Source organism: Rhinatrema bivittatum, unplaced genomic scaffold, assembly GCF_901001135.1.
Source record: "Rhinatrema bivittatum unplaced genomic scaffold, aRhiBiv1.1, whole genome shotgun sequence".
Lineage (NCBI taxonomy): Eukaryota > Metazoa > Chordata > Amphibia > Gymnophiona > Rhinatrematidae > Rhinatrema > Rhinatrema bivittatum.
The window spans coordinates 19,804-33,187 of record NW_021821486.1 but is presented as its reverse complement, the minus strand read 5'-3'; the positions used below and the strand labels follow the sequence as shown (position 1 = coordinate 33,187).

General features: G+C 45.3%; 1 long non-coding RNA gene across 1 annotated transcript in view; it reads left to right on the top strand.

Annotated features, from left to right (window-relative positions):
* LOC115082691 overlaps positions 1-11,488 on the top strand; it is a 28,698-nt gene extending 17,210 nt beyond the window's left edge. The window contains exons 3-4 of the long non-coding RNA XR_003854229.1: positions 7,433-7,473; positions 7,863-11,488. This is a non-coding gene — a long non-coding RNA (uncharacterized LOC115082691). The remainder of the gene's footprint in view (positions 1-7,432; positions 7,474-7,862) is intronic.
* The last annotated feature ends 1,896 nt before the right edge of the window (positions 11,489-13,384 follow it).

Below are 13,384 nucleotides of genomic sequence, written 5' to 3'. Positions count from 1 at the left end.
CTGCTTCTCCAGTTTCCCAGTCAAGGAGAGAGTGGCTCAACTAGCCAGACAGCTGGGGTCCATTAACTGGCAAGACCAAAAGGTGGAAGTTTTTCAAGATCTTTCTCCTATTATCATTTGGAAGCAGAAAGAATTCAAGAGCGTAATTTCCGTGCTGAAGAAAGAAGCCATTAGCTGTAGATGATTGTTTCCTTTTGGACTCTCTTTTACTTTTAAAGGAAAATCGGCAGAGTGAAGACTGTGGCGGCAGTGGCGCTGATTTTGCGTGAAGTGGGAATCACAGTCTCTTTGACAGAGGACCAAGATATAGACCTTACTCTACAACAGAGGAGGAGGGCCAAACAACCAAAATGGCAGATAATCCCGGGTGCTGGGAGACGACTACGGCAGCAACCAAGGTGTCCCTTGAAGGGCAAATGGCTGAGGAGAAAGTGGGGACTATGGGGTTGGTTTTGCCCCCTGTGGGCTTTTTGTTTTGCACAATGAACCACTTTTCATCTGGTTTTTAGTGGGCTATGATGACATTTAAGCCCTTTGTAAGAAATTTGGATTGTTCTGGACTACATTTGCACATATCTCCAAGGCAATGGCCAAGCAGAATGTACTAACTGGACACTCAAAGGGCCAGATTTTAGTACCTACGTGCAGGCATAGATTTGTGCGTGCAACCTGGCGTGCACAAATCTATGCCCGATTTTATAAGATGCGCGTGCAGCCGCGCGCATGTTAAAAAAATCCGGGGTCAGCGCGCGCAAGGGGGCTCACACTTGTTGACGCCGAGCCCGAGGGGAGTTCCGATGGCTTTCCCTGTTCCAATTTCAGAGCGGCCTCGGAGGGAACTTTCTTTCCCCCCCCCGCAACCTTCCCTTCCCCTCCCCTACCTAAACCCCCCCATACCTTTATTTTGGAAGTTGCGCCTGCCTCTGGGCAGGCGTAGGTTGTGCACACCGGCCAACTGATGGCGCGCGATCCCCCGGCATGGCCGCTGTGCCGGAGGCCTCGGTCCTGCCCCTGCCCCTTTCACAAAGCCCTGGAACATACGCAGCAGATTTGCGAGGCAAGACTTGCCCTGGGTAAAGCCATGCTGACTTTGTTCCATTAAACCAAGTCTTTCTATATGTTCTGTGATTTTGATGTTTAGAACAATTTCCACTATTTTTCCTGGCACTGAAGTCAGGTTAACTGGTCTGTAGTTTCCCGGATCGCCCCTGGAGCCCTTTTTAAATATTGGGGTTACATTTGCTATCCTCCAGTCTTCAGGTACAATGGATGATTTTAATGATAAGTTACAAATTTTTACTAATAGGTCTGAAATTTCATTTTTTAGTTCCTTCAGAACTCTGGGGTGTATACCATCTGGTCCGGGTGATTTACTACTCTTCAGTTTGTCAATCAGGCCTACCACATCTTCTAGGTTCACCGTGATTTGATTCAGTCCATCTGAATCATTACCCATGAAGACCTTCTCCATTACGGGTACCTCCCCAACTTCCTCTTCAGTAAACACCGAAGCAAAGAAATCATTTAATCTTTCCGCGATGGCCTTATCTTCTCTAAGTGCCCCTTTAACCCCTCGATCATCTAACGGTCCAACTGACTCCCTCACAGGCTTTCTGCTTCAGATATATTTAAAAAAGATTTTACTGTGAGTTTTTGCCTCTACGGCCAACTTCTTTTCAAATTCTCTCTTAGCCTGTCTTATCAATGTCTTACATTTAACTTGCCAACGTTTATGCATTATCCTATTTTCTTCTGTTGGATCCTTCTTCCAATTTTTGAATGAAGATCTTTTGGCTAAAATAGCTTCTTTCACCTCCCCTTTTAACCATGCCGGTAATCGTTTTGCCTTCTTTCCACCTTTCTTAATATGTGGAATACATCTGGACTGTGCTTCTAGGATGGTATTTTTTTTAACAATGACCTCGCCTCTTGCACACTTTTTACCTTTGTAGCTGCTCCTTTCAGTTTTTTTCTAATTATTTTTCTCATTTTATCAAAGTTTCCCTTTTGAAAGTTTAGCACGAGAGCCGTGAATTTGTTTACTCTCCCCCTTCCAGTTATTAATTCAAATTTGATCATATTATGATCACTATTGCCCAGGGGCGGATTGGCCTATCGGGGGATCGGGCTTCCCCCGGTGGGCCAGTCGCTCCCATCACGTGATTTTTTTTTTTTTAAACTTCCCGGCCAAAGACAAGAAGAGGGTCTGCTGGCGCTGCGGCCTGAAGAGAAACCTGCGGGCAGGGCCAGTGGAAGCACTAGGCATGGGCCTGGGGCGCTGCGACAAGCAGATCGGCAGGGCCATGGTGAGGCTCACGTCACCACGGCCCCAAGAAAAAGACTGCGTTTAAATGCGTTGATGCTCCTCCTCCTTCCTGCCTGTGTGGCCCCGGAAGTAAACGTTGCCGGAGCCGTGCGGGCAGGAAGGAGGAGGAGCATCAGCGCGTGCAGAAGAAGAGCAGCGCAGCCCGAGAAGAGGAAGAGGCCCAGTAGCAGGGCTGCTGCGGCCTGAGAAGATCAGGGCCACTGCAGAGCCCATCCTGCGGCGACCCGTGAAGAGGAGGCCCAGAGGTGAGAGAGAGAGGCTGAGGGTCTGTAGAGGGTGTGTGTGTGCGTGTATGAGATGAGTTGAGAGATTGTGTGTGAGAGTGAGGGCCTGAATGTTTCCAGAGACAGCATGTGAGAGCCTCTGTGTGTGTGAGAGAGAGAAATGCATGTGAGAATGAGAACCTGACTGTGTTTGAGGGAAGAAGATGGAGAGAAAAGAAATAGAAAAAAAGACAATATAAAAGGAATTGGCAAAAAAATAAGAAAGGGGAGGTGGAACAAAAAAGCCTGTGACCAACCGATTAGAAAACTAAGATCAGACAGCAAAGGTAAAAAAAAATAAATAAATAAATAAATTACTTTTTAGTGATTGGCACATGTAATCTTTGGGAATGTGCAAGAGTAGCACTTTCTCTATGTGGATCTCACAGTGTATGAGATCAACATGGAGAAAGTGGAAGCCCACGGGGCCTGCACAGAGGAGGCAGCAGAATGGACTTCAGTGTCAGTAGCAGCAAACGGCACCTCCCCAATAGCCATGTGGCAGCAGTGACAGTGGCAACAGAGGAATGAGAGAGGCTCAGAGGTTGCTGGCAAAAGAAAGAGAGGGGAGTCTGCCTTTAGTGTGTGCATGTGCATGGATGGGACTCTGCCTGGGGGTGTATGTGTGTGAGAATGAATGTGTGCATGCCTGGGGGATGGGAAGGGAGTGGTGTGAAAATGAATGGGAGCCTGCCTGGGGTTGTGTGTGTGTGTGTGTGTGTGTGTGTGTGTGAGAGAATGACTGGGAGATTGCCTTGGTGTGTGTGTTTGTGTGTATGTGAGGGAGCCAGTGCGTGTGAGCATGAGTGTGTATGAGAAAATCCAGGGGAGTAAGAGTTTGTGTGGGGGTGTGTGTGGAGGGGGAGAGAGTGTCTTACACCCTGAGAGTGTGTCAGTGTCTGTGAGAGCGAGAGGTTATGGTTGGGTATAAGAGCATGAATGTGTATGTATGTGACAGTGTATGTGTGAGAGAGAATGGACATGTGAGTATGTGTGAGAGAGAGGATAACCTCCTAATCCTCGACAATATCAGGGTGACTGGAAATCAAGAGCTCCCATGTATGGACAGCAGGGGCTTTTTAAAAGCCTTATTAGTTTTAATTATTGAATATTATGTGATATCTGCTCTTTGAAATATTTTATTGGTGTTATAAACACATTTTTGAAAATTTCCCTGAGTTAAATTACTGGAGGTTCTATTCATCAGCAGTTTTGAAATATATATTTTAGTATGATTTTCCTATTGTGATGTTTTATAGTTCTTGATTTTATTGTTTGATGTTTTATGAGGAATGATGGTATTTTCTGTTTTTCCATTGCTGCATTACATACAGTCTAATTTGTTGTGATTTCCAGTTTAGTTTGTCTGTGCATTTCTGTGTATATTTTATGGTCCCTTTATTCTGTATTTGGTGACTCACCAAATTGTATGTGTAATTGGGTACCCATGGGCCAGTATGGAGAAAAATCCCCCGGGCCATTATTTTCCCACAATCCGCCCCTGCTGTTACCAAGCGGCCCCACCACCGTTACCTCTCTCACTAAATCCTGTCCTCCACTGAGAATTAGATCTAAAATTGCTCCCTCTCTTGTCAGTTCCTGAACCAATTGCTCCATAAAGCTATCATTTATTCCATCCAGGAACGTTATCTCTCTAGCGTGACCCGATGATACATTTACCCAGTCTATATTGGGGTAATTGAAGTCTCCCATTATTACCGCACTACCAATTTGGTTAGCTTCCCTGATTTCTCTTAGCATAACCTTTTTCCTCATTTATCATAGTCTTCCTTTGAAAGTTAAATGCTATCGTAGTAGATTTCCTTAGTGTTCTCATTCCATTTAGTAAGTCAAATTTGATGTTATGATCATTGTTGCCAAGTGGCCCCAACACCGTTCTCTCGCATCATTACAACAAAGGCAAACAAATTCTGTCTTTTAGTAGCTCAGAGAATTAAAGTCTCTTTTTCCACTACACAGACAATTCTTACACTGGAAACAAATAACAACCTTAAAACTAGCACATAATATAAACAGGCAGTAATAGTTTAACCTTCTAAGAATTATTTTGTCTCAGGATTTAAGCACTTAAGAACATAAGAACCTGCCATACTGGGTCAGACCAAGGGTCCATCAAGCCCAGCATCCTGTCTCCAACAGTGGCCAATCCAAGCCACAAGAACCTGGCAAGTACCCAAACATGAGATCCTTGCAGCCGATGGAGGTTCTGCTACCAGCACTTGCTCTGTACTGAGGGAAAGATAAGGAGCTCTGCCTTGGCCATGTTGAGTGAAAGGTGTTGGTGGGGCATTCAGGCAGCAGACCCGAGATATGGGACTGGATTCCTGATTAAATTTCTGGTGTAGAGGCAAATCTGGGAATCATCACCATAAAAGATGATACTGAAAGCCATAAGAAGAGATTAGAGTGCCAAGGGAATTAGTATAGAGAGAAAAGAGGGCCCAGGGCCAGAGCCCTCAGGAAGATCAATTGATAGGGGGACGATGGTAGAGAAGGAGCAATCAGAGAATGCACTAAAAGTATGATGGGTGAGGTAAGAGGAGAACCAGGAAGGATGGAGTCTCAAAATCCAAGTATTAAGGAGAAGGCGATGATCAACAGTGTCAAAAGCAGCAGATAGGTCAAGGAGGATAAGGGTAAAAACCTTTGGTTTTAGCCTGTTTCTGTGAAATCTAGAAGATGAAAATGAGACTGGAGTGGAGCGGAGGTGGACAGCGGAGGTGGACAGCACGTTAGTTTGGGTGTGAATGGGTCAATAGTTAGTTGGGCAGGTAGAGTTCGGGGAGGGGTTTTTGAGGTGTGGTGGGATCACAGCAGGAACAGTTGCAGTGGAGAATGATAGTTTGAGGATGTGACAGATGGAAGGGATGACTGCAACCAAGCTGAGGAGCTGAATGAAAATGGGGTTAGAGTAACAAGTAGTGAGTTTGGAGAAAATGGGCAGTTTCCTGCATTGTGATTTCAGAAGAGGAGAGGATGTCAAGGATCAGAGGAAATGGGGGAAGGGGAAGGAGGAAATTCAGTATGGCAAAGAGATGGCAAGGGTTGGAGGCAGAGAATTTGTCAGATGGACATAATAGTCTTGTTTGGCAAGTGCAAATGAAGACTGAAAGGAAATTTTGAATTCAAAATGTATCAAGTTAGCATAGGCACTGAATTTTAGCCAGAGAAGCTCTCAGGGCTGGCACATGAATGTAGGAAGCAAATATTGAGCGTGAAGCAAGACTGGGATTTGATGCACCTTACATGATGGGTAAATTTATCTAAAGCAGAGGAGAGTGTTGTAAGAAGACACTGCCTCATCAATTGACGACATTCGATCGAGATATCACATCGGTTTACATGTAACTGAACAGAAATAAGGCAGGAGCTGCTTATTTTACATTGTAACATATATAATAATTTAGAAAGATACATTTACATAGTAACTTTGAAAGGTTAATTTACATAGTGCAGGAGAGGAGCTGCGTGTGTCGTGTAGCACTATAGAAATGTTAAGTAGTAGGAGAGCTGAGACAGTAGTGGAGAGGATATAGTCTGGATATTCTTGAAGTGGTGGTGGTGGAGGAGGGTGGTTTAGTGTGAAAGTTATCAGATGATGGTGTCAGAGGGAAAGAAGTGAAGTGGAGACGTCTGAGAGACAGCAGTTAGAAGAACGGACTATGTCAAGACAATGGCCATGCTGTTGAGGAGAAGTAGTAGAGCAGAGTTGGAGGTCAAATGAGATTAAGGCAAGGAGTTTTGAGCATAAGAGTAAGAGGGATGGACCCAAGAAACAGTGAGGAAGGCGATCTATGAAAGCCGTGAGGGTAGAACAAAATGAAATAGATGCTGGATGTCCTTTAAAATGCTTCATTTTGGTGGACAATTTTAATACGTCTCCACCAAGGAATAGACTTAGTTCTTGGGTGCTTGCTAGGTTCTTATGGCCTGGATTGGCCACTGTTGGAAACAGGATGCTGGGCTTGATGGACCCTTGGTCTCACCCAGTATGGCATTTTCTTATGTTATTTCATTTTATAAGAGTCAGAGGGGTCAGAAATAAGGGAAGATGGGTCAAGAAGGAATGAAAACCAGGAATGAAAGTCATTGAGAAAGGAGGAGGGGGATTTATCGGGGCGAATGAATGACAGCTACCCGGAGAGTCAGTGGCGTGAATAGGCGGATGGAGTAGTCCTCAAAGGAAGAAAAGGGGTGGGACTGAGATGGAAGAAGGGGGTTGAAACCTTCAGGAGGAGGAAAATCAGTAACCCAACACCAACACCAAGGCCTACTCTGTGGGGTGTATGGGGGGAAAGAGAACCTCCATGAAAGAGAGCACACCAGCATCATCCCAATCTTTTTGCCCCTTTTTGAAGAGCCCAGACAGCATGCTCTTGCTCCAGCCCCTACCTGCCCAGAATCCTCTCTCTCTCTTCACCCCACACTCACTTACCTAGCACCCTCTATCCACAACTCCTCTACCTACCCTACTTCCTCTCTGTTTCCATCCTCCACATCTACCCAGCATTCATTCCCTTTTCTCTTAAAATTGGAAGGCAGCACCTGAAAGTTTCTGGAGGTTTTGCCAGTCCCAAAAATGTTGGCGCTCTAGGCAAGTGCTTAGTTTACCTAATGGGAGAGGTGGCCCACTCCTGGAACTGGCTAGCTTGGGAACTCTGTGTAGGTAATGCAAGCCTCGATGATGCCGGTCATGTGAGGGTGTGGATAATGGGACACTCGATGCAGTACAGGTTATGTGGTGCTGCAGGCAATGCGACTCATGGTGGTGCGGTGTCATCTCTTCACCCCCACTCACCTTCTGCATTTCATTTACCTCTAGGGTGGAGCATCCAATCCTAGCATTTTCACAGTAGCACCAAGGTTGGTAACTGTTCTGCTTTTTTTAACTTGTCGTCAGGGATTTGGGAAACAATATTAGAGCTACCATCTAAACTGGAAGCGTGCAAAGTCAGGGCAGGAGGGGAAGTGGAAGGAGCTGCGCAGTCTTTATGGGGAGAGGACATGCCCTATGCTAACCAGCGCTTCCACGTCAGGCTCTTAGCCTGGGGGATTTCTCAGCTCTTAGTGTTAATGTCCACATTAGTAGCAAGACCATACTATGAAGTCTCTGTTTTAGCATATCCACAGTATAATTTATTGCAGAATGGGTTCAGTCCCATTTTATGAAGTTTTATGCTTAGAGTCTGTCCTCTGTGCTTTTGCTGTCCTGTGGTAACAGCTTTTTAATTTTGTATGTTTTCATTCTGCAGGAATTTTGTGCCATCTAGAACATCAGCGGTGCCGCCAAGACCTCCCGTAGCCTCAGTTTATCCAAAACGGCCCCCCATTCCTTCACGCCCTGCCGGGCTCCCTCAGGGCGCTGTCTGATTCCACGTGACGTGGAAGATAACCCGAGTATAAAGAACTGAAGTATCTGCCGTCTCCATTCTCTACATCTCTGAATGTGGAGAAGAGATGGGACATTGTGAATGCACAGCAGAGCAGCGCTCCTTCAGGGTTCCCTCCCCTGTGGAGTACGGAATAAAATTATTTTCTGATTGCTTATCATTCCTTAAATTGTTGACTTGGAAAGCCACAATCCAGGTCACGCAGAGAATCAACAACTGAAGGCCACCTTGAAGTTTTGTCCGAGAATTTCAATCCTGCACTCTACCGCTAGATCTCCCCTATACACCGCAAGGAAGAGCAGTCTGCGATGAGAGGAAATCCTAACCATGCTGACTGTGGTAGGGCAGGGTGAGGTGTGGGTGACTTGCTCACTCCCACATACCAGCGTGAACTGATGACATCACAGACAGACAATGATGTCATGAGAATAGGATAGGCTCTTCCCCTAGACTAGTCCTAAAGTTAGAGAGAGAAACTTATCCCGCTGTCTTTGAGATAGTTGGCTATACTCTGTGGTGCAGCTGTGCTGCTGAATATCCTGCTAAAATTAGCTGGATAGGTTTATCTGGCTGGAAATGGATGCCTGAAAAATTAGGCTGAAACCGATCCATTTTCTTTGCATGAAGCAGGAATTCTAGGGCACACTTGTATATGGTAACGTTGAACCATAGGAACAAGAGCACACGTCAACAGTTTGACTCAGCTAAGAGAAGCTAGGAGCTGGATGTTTAGCTAACAGTCATGCTGGTGCTGATGACTGTTTGGATTATTTTGGGACCTAGTGGTAGGACATGGGAGGGGAGGTGTGCTGGGTAACAACCCAAAACACAATCTTGCATGCTCAGCTACTCAGGAAGATGACAAAGAATATCTTACAAGCAATTGCACTCTATCTGGCACCTGGAATGAAGGAATAACTGGACAAACTAGATAGGCCACTTGGTCTTTGTCTACCATCATTTACTGAATTATTGCTACTACTAGAATAAAGAGAATCCCAAGGACTGTGAGCTCCAGTGATGCAGTGCTGATCCTGTCCCACTGGTTCCATATCACACGTCCCCAACAGGTAGGCAGCTCAGGTTAACGACTGCTGTCTCTTGGATTTTGGTCATGATGACAAGATTTTCTGAAGGCTCTGGGTCTTCTTGGCGTACTTGTCTCTCTGATGTGCCATTCTGAATAGCCCAGGCCGTGCCTGGTTCAGTCAGTCAGCAGAGGGAGTTGCACTTAATAGGTAGCTGAGATCCAGATCTCTGCTCCAGGTCTGAGCTGTCTCAGGACAGGAGCTGGGTGTAGCCCATATTATAGATGCAGTAGTTGTATTCTGCCTCATCCTGGATTAACGATCCTGGAGAAGCCTGTGTACTGAGATCCCTGCTGAGTCTGTTCTCAGATCTGCCTCCTTCCTGACATTAATGTTCTTGCCAGTTTGTCTAGGAATTTAGAATAGCAGAAGTCCTCAGACGTAGAGTAATGTAATTCCCATTGAATGTTCTTCCGATCCAGGTAATGGGGAAATACTGTTCCTGTTCATACCCGGATCAGTCCAGACTTCTGGGTTTTGCCTCCCTTCTAGCAGATGGAGACAGAGAAAGTTGTACTGGCACTAGCATATAACCCGGAGCGCCACCTGCAGTCCCGCAGTATTTCTCTGTCTCCAGCAGATGGTGGAGGTGCAATCCCTGCAGTCTGAAAAAAAAAAGTGAGAGAGAAATTTCAAATTGGTGGATTTATCCTCCCAGGAGGTTGCTAAGCCCTGGTGGGGCTGTCCCTCCTGCTGTTGAGGAATACGAGCAGGGGGGGAGGGGGTCGGGGACCTTGGTTTACCTCGTTCTTTCGCCGCCCAGGGGGCTGACAGCTGCTGGGTCTGGTTCCCTCCCCACCAGGAGAACAAATTGAAGCCCAGCAGCTCGCCTGTCAGGGAAGTATTTGTTTCTTTGCCTGTTTTTCTTCTGGCTCAGTAAAGTTTTTTAAAAGTTAAAAGAAGGCTGTTAAAAAAAAAATAAATCCCAAAAAACAATAAACAGCATCGAACAGAGGTGCAGTGAGGTGGTGAGCGGCCGGTAAGGCTGCACCGGAGCTTGACGGGGCTACGAGGGGGTTTCTCTGTGGCAGTGTTACTTGACCTTGCCACGCAGCAGTGACGTTGTTTGTCGCGTGGTCAGGCCTAGTGGCAGTCAGTGCACCTCGTGGTCGGCATGGAACACGACAGTGCATGCCGTTTATGCTGTGATGTGCGCATGTGTTTGTGGCGCACCGGACTGGGCTTCTGCTGCCTCTCCGGAGGAGAGGGCGGGTCAGGGGTGCCAGAGGACACGTCAGAGCTGCAGCCTAGAGTAATATCAGGCATGGGAGAGTCCCCTCCCCCACCGGGCACAGGAAAGGCGGCCATGTTGTCCAGGGCTGAAGGCCCGTCGGGACTGTTTCAGGAGGGTGACGAACTTCCCCCTCCGCTGGGGCCAGTAAGCCAGAGTGTTACTCACCACAGAGATCCCGATTCCGACAGGAAGGGCATGTCCCCCTCTGGAGTCAGGTTAGAGGAGCCTGCTCCTTTCTCCTCAGAGTTTGTCCTCCTGTTATTTGGTGCATAAGGCGGCTGGTAAGCAGGCAGACTGTGTTCAGAAGCTGGAACCAATTTTCCTATCTATGACCATGATGATGATGATGAGGGCAATAGCAGCAGAGACCTCTATGGTCTCAGAGGAGGGATGTGTCCCTGAAGGAGGCTTAGCTGACGCTCCTTCATCACCCTTTGACTCAGGGTGGGGCTCCTCAACCACAGGAGAAGGTTTGCCCTACCACTGAGGTCCAACGTTGATGGCAGCCCCTGCTCAAGGGAATACCTCAGTCATTTTGGATAGGAGAAGCTTCAGAGGCCTTCTCTCATCTTAAGGAGGCAAAGAAATTCTTCATGAACTGGGTATGCTGATCCACTAGCGTTTGTGGTCTTTGGGCTGGAGTTGGAGAACAGATATCCCTTTCTGTGATCCAAATAGGATCCTCCTCCATCTGCCGTAATAGAGCTGAAGTACCTGGCTCCAATGAAAGAGAGGGCTCAAAGGCTGATTTATACGAGCATCCATGCTGGTAGAGTACTATTCTCATCATATCACACTTTTCCAACTAGAGAGATCAAAATATGTTACCACAGGTTTATAATGTCACTACAAAATTAGGGTTATGGATTGGGCAACGAGGTGTGGTTATAGTTTGGTTTCCATGTTGCAATAAGAAATAAGTTACAAGGAGAGGATTGTGAAATTGTTGCAGAGGGAAATTAGCATTAGAGATGGTGTAGCAGGAATACTTGACAGGGACAGGTAGGTGGGAAATTCTAGGTTGCGACTCGATTAAACACGTGAGGTGGTCTTTAGGTCCATAATGTAAGGATAATTAACATGTACAAACTCAAGAAATATATAAAATGTGTATAAATGTATGTACATTATTAATATATGCAAAGAGCTATCAGAAAAAAATACAACATGGATCTTGATGGTTTGCTATGAGTCAGACTATTATTGGATGGTTGATCACTAGTGGCCTATGCCATGGCATCATCCCTGCAGCTGCATTGTGTTTGTGTTGAGGGCACCAGTCTCGTTTCTTTGGGATTCCAATGGACAATGAATTACAGTAATCCAAGCGGGAAATGATGCATACGTGGATAACATGACTCTGCGTTTTGTAGCGTTCAGACTGCAGATATTCCTTCAGCTTTGCTAGATCCCTGGTGATGAGCAAGGAGCAGGGGTGGAAGTGTTATTATCGGGCCACTGAGCCCTCATGTTGTTTTTGTGGGTGTTATGTAACAAAACACCCCCCATTCTCCACAAGAACAATGGCAGGAGTTCAGCAGCCCTCACATAACACTCCTCACTCTCCACGTGAATGATGAAGGACAATTGGCTTAGCACGGAAGGAGATGTATTTCCATTTCTAGTTTTCCAGTTTTGCACTGCATGCAGTGTCTGGATGCTGGGGAGGTACCCGTAATGGAGAGGGTTTTCATGGGTAATGATTCAGATGGACTGAACCAAATCACGGTGAACCTAGACGATGTGGTAGGCCTGATTGACAAACTGAAGAGTAGTAAATCACCTGGACCGGATGGTATACACCCCAGAGTTCTGAAGGAACTAAAAAATGAAATTTCAGACCTATTAGTAAAAATTTGTAACTGCTAGTAAGGGGCAGACTTTGTGATACCAAAAAAAGTGTTGGGCATAATACATTTATACAGAAAAATATTTCCAAATCATAACTGGATATTAGAATGACAGCATAACATTTCAAGGAGAGGAGTTATCCATTCCTGTATGGGTCACATCCTTACCCATTACAGCTTACATGAGGAAGCTCCATCCTCAAAAAGGTGTGCACATGAAGCAGAGCTAGCCCTCAGAATGGAAATGTTTTCAAGATACTACGTGCCTCCAAGCACAATCATTGCAGATATCCTGAAAACCCAACTGGCTAGGGGTCCCCCAGGACATTTTACATTCCATAGGATACCTCTGCTTGATGTGCGCACCAGACCAATTCTCCTGGCTGCAGTTAAACAACCTAATGCCATACTGAGTCAGGCCAAGGATCCATCAAGCCCAATATTCTGTGCCCAACAGTGGCCAATCCAGGCTACAAGTACCTGGCAAGCACCCAAACATTAAATCACAAGCTACTATTGCTTATTAATTACCGTCATAGCAGTTTATGGATTTTGACTGCTGCAGCACACCGAGCCAACGATTCCAATGTATTATCCACTATGACGTCTAGATCTCTTACTACAGCACGGGTTGTTTTTCCCTAGAACAATGTAAATTCAAAATAATACTAAAGGATCCACCAGTATATATTCAAAACAGAAAACCAAAAATTAACTGGTGTATAATAATGATATTTAGATTTACTGACTGCATACGAATGTATATTTTCTCTCATAATTTTCTATTTATACAGGAAAAAAGACCTCAGCACTATTTTAAAATAGCCTGCAAGCAAATATGTGTTCAAAAATTATTTTAAAATAAAATTAAAAAAAAACAAAAACAAACAAACGGATTTTCAATAAAAAAGTTATTTCAAGAGGTTTTTAAAGACCCATGATTGCGTTCAAAATCTGTTAAAACTGTTCAGAAAAAAACAACAGTGCTGAGGTCTTTTTTCTTGTATAAATAGAAACATTTATTTTTATTTTATATGAGAGAAAATATACATTCGTATGCAGTCATTAAATCTAAATATCATTATTATACACAAATTGATTTTTGGTTTTCTGTTTTTCCCTATATGCATCACCTTGCACTTATCCACATTAAATTTCATCTGCCATTTGGATGCCCAATTTTCCAGTCTCACAAGGTCTTCCTGCAATTTA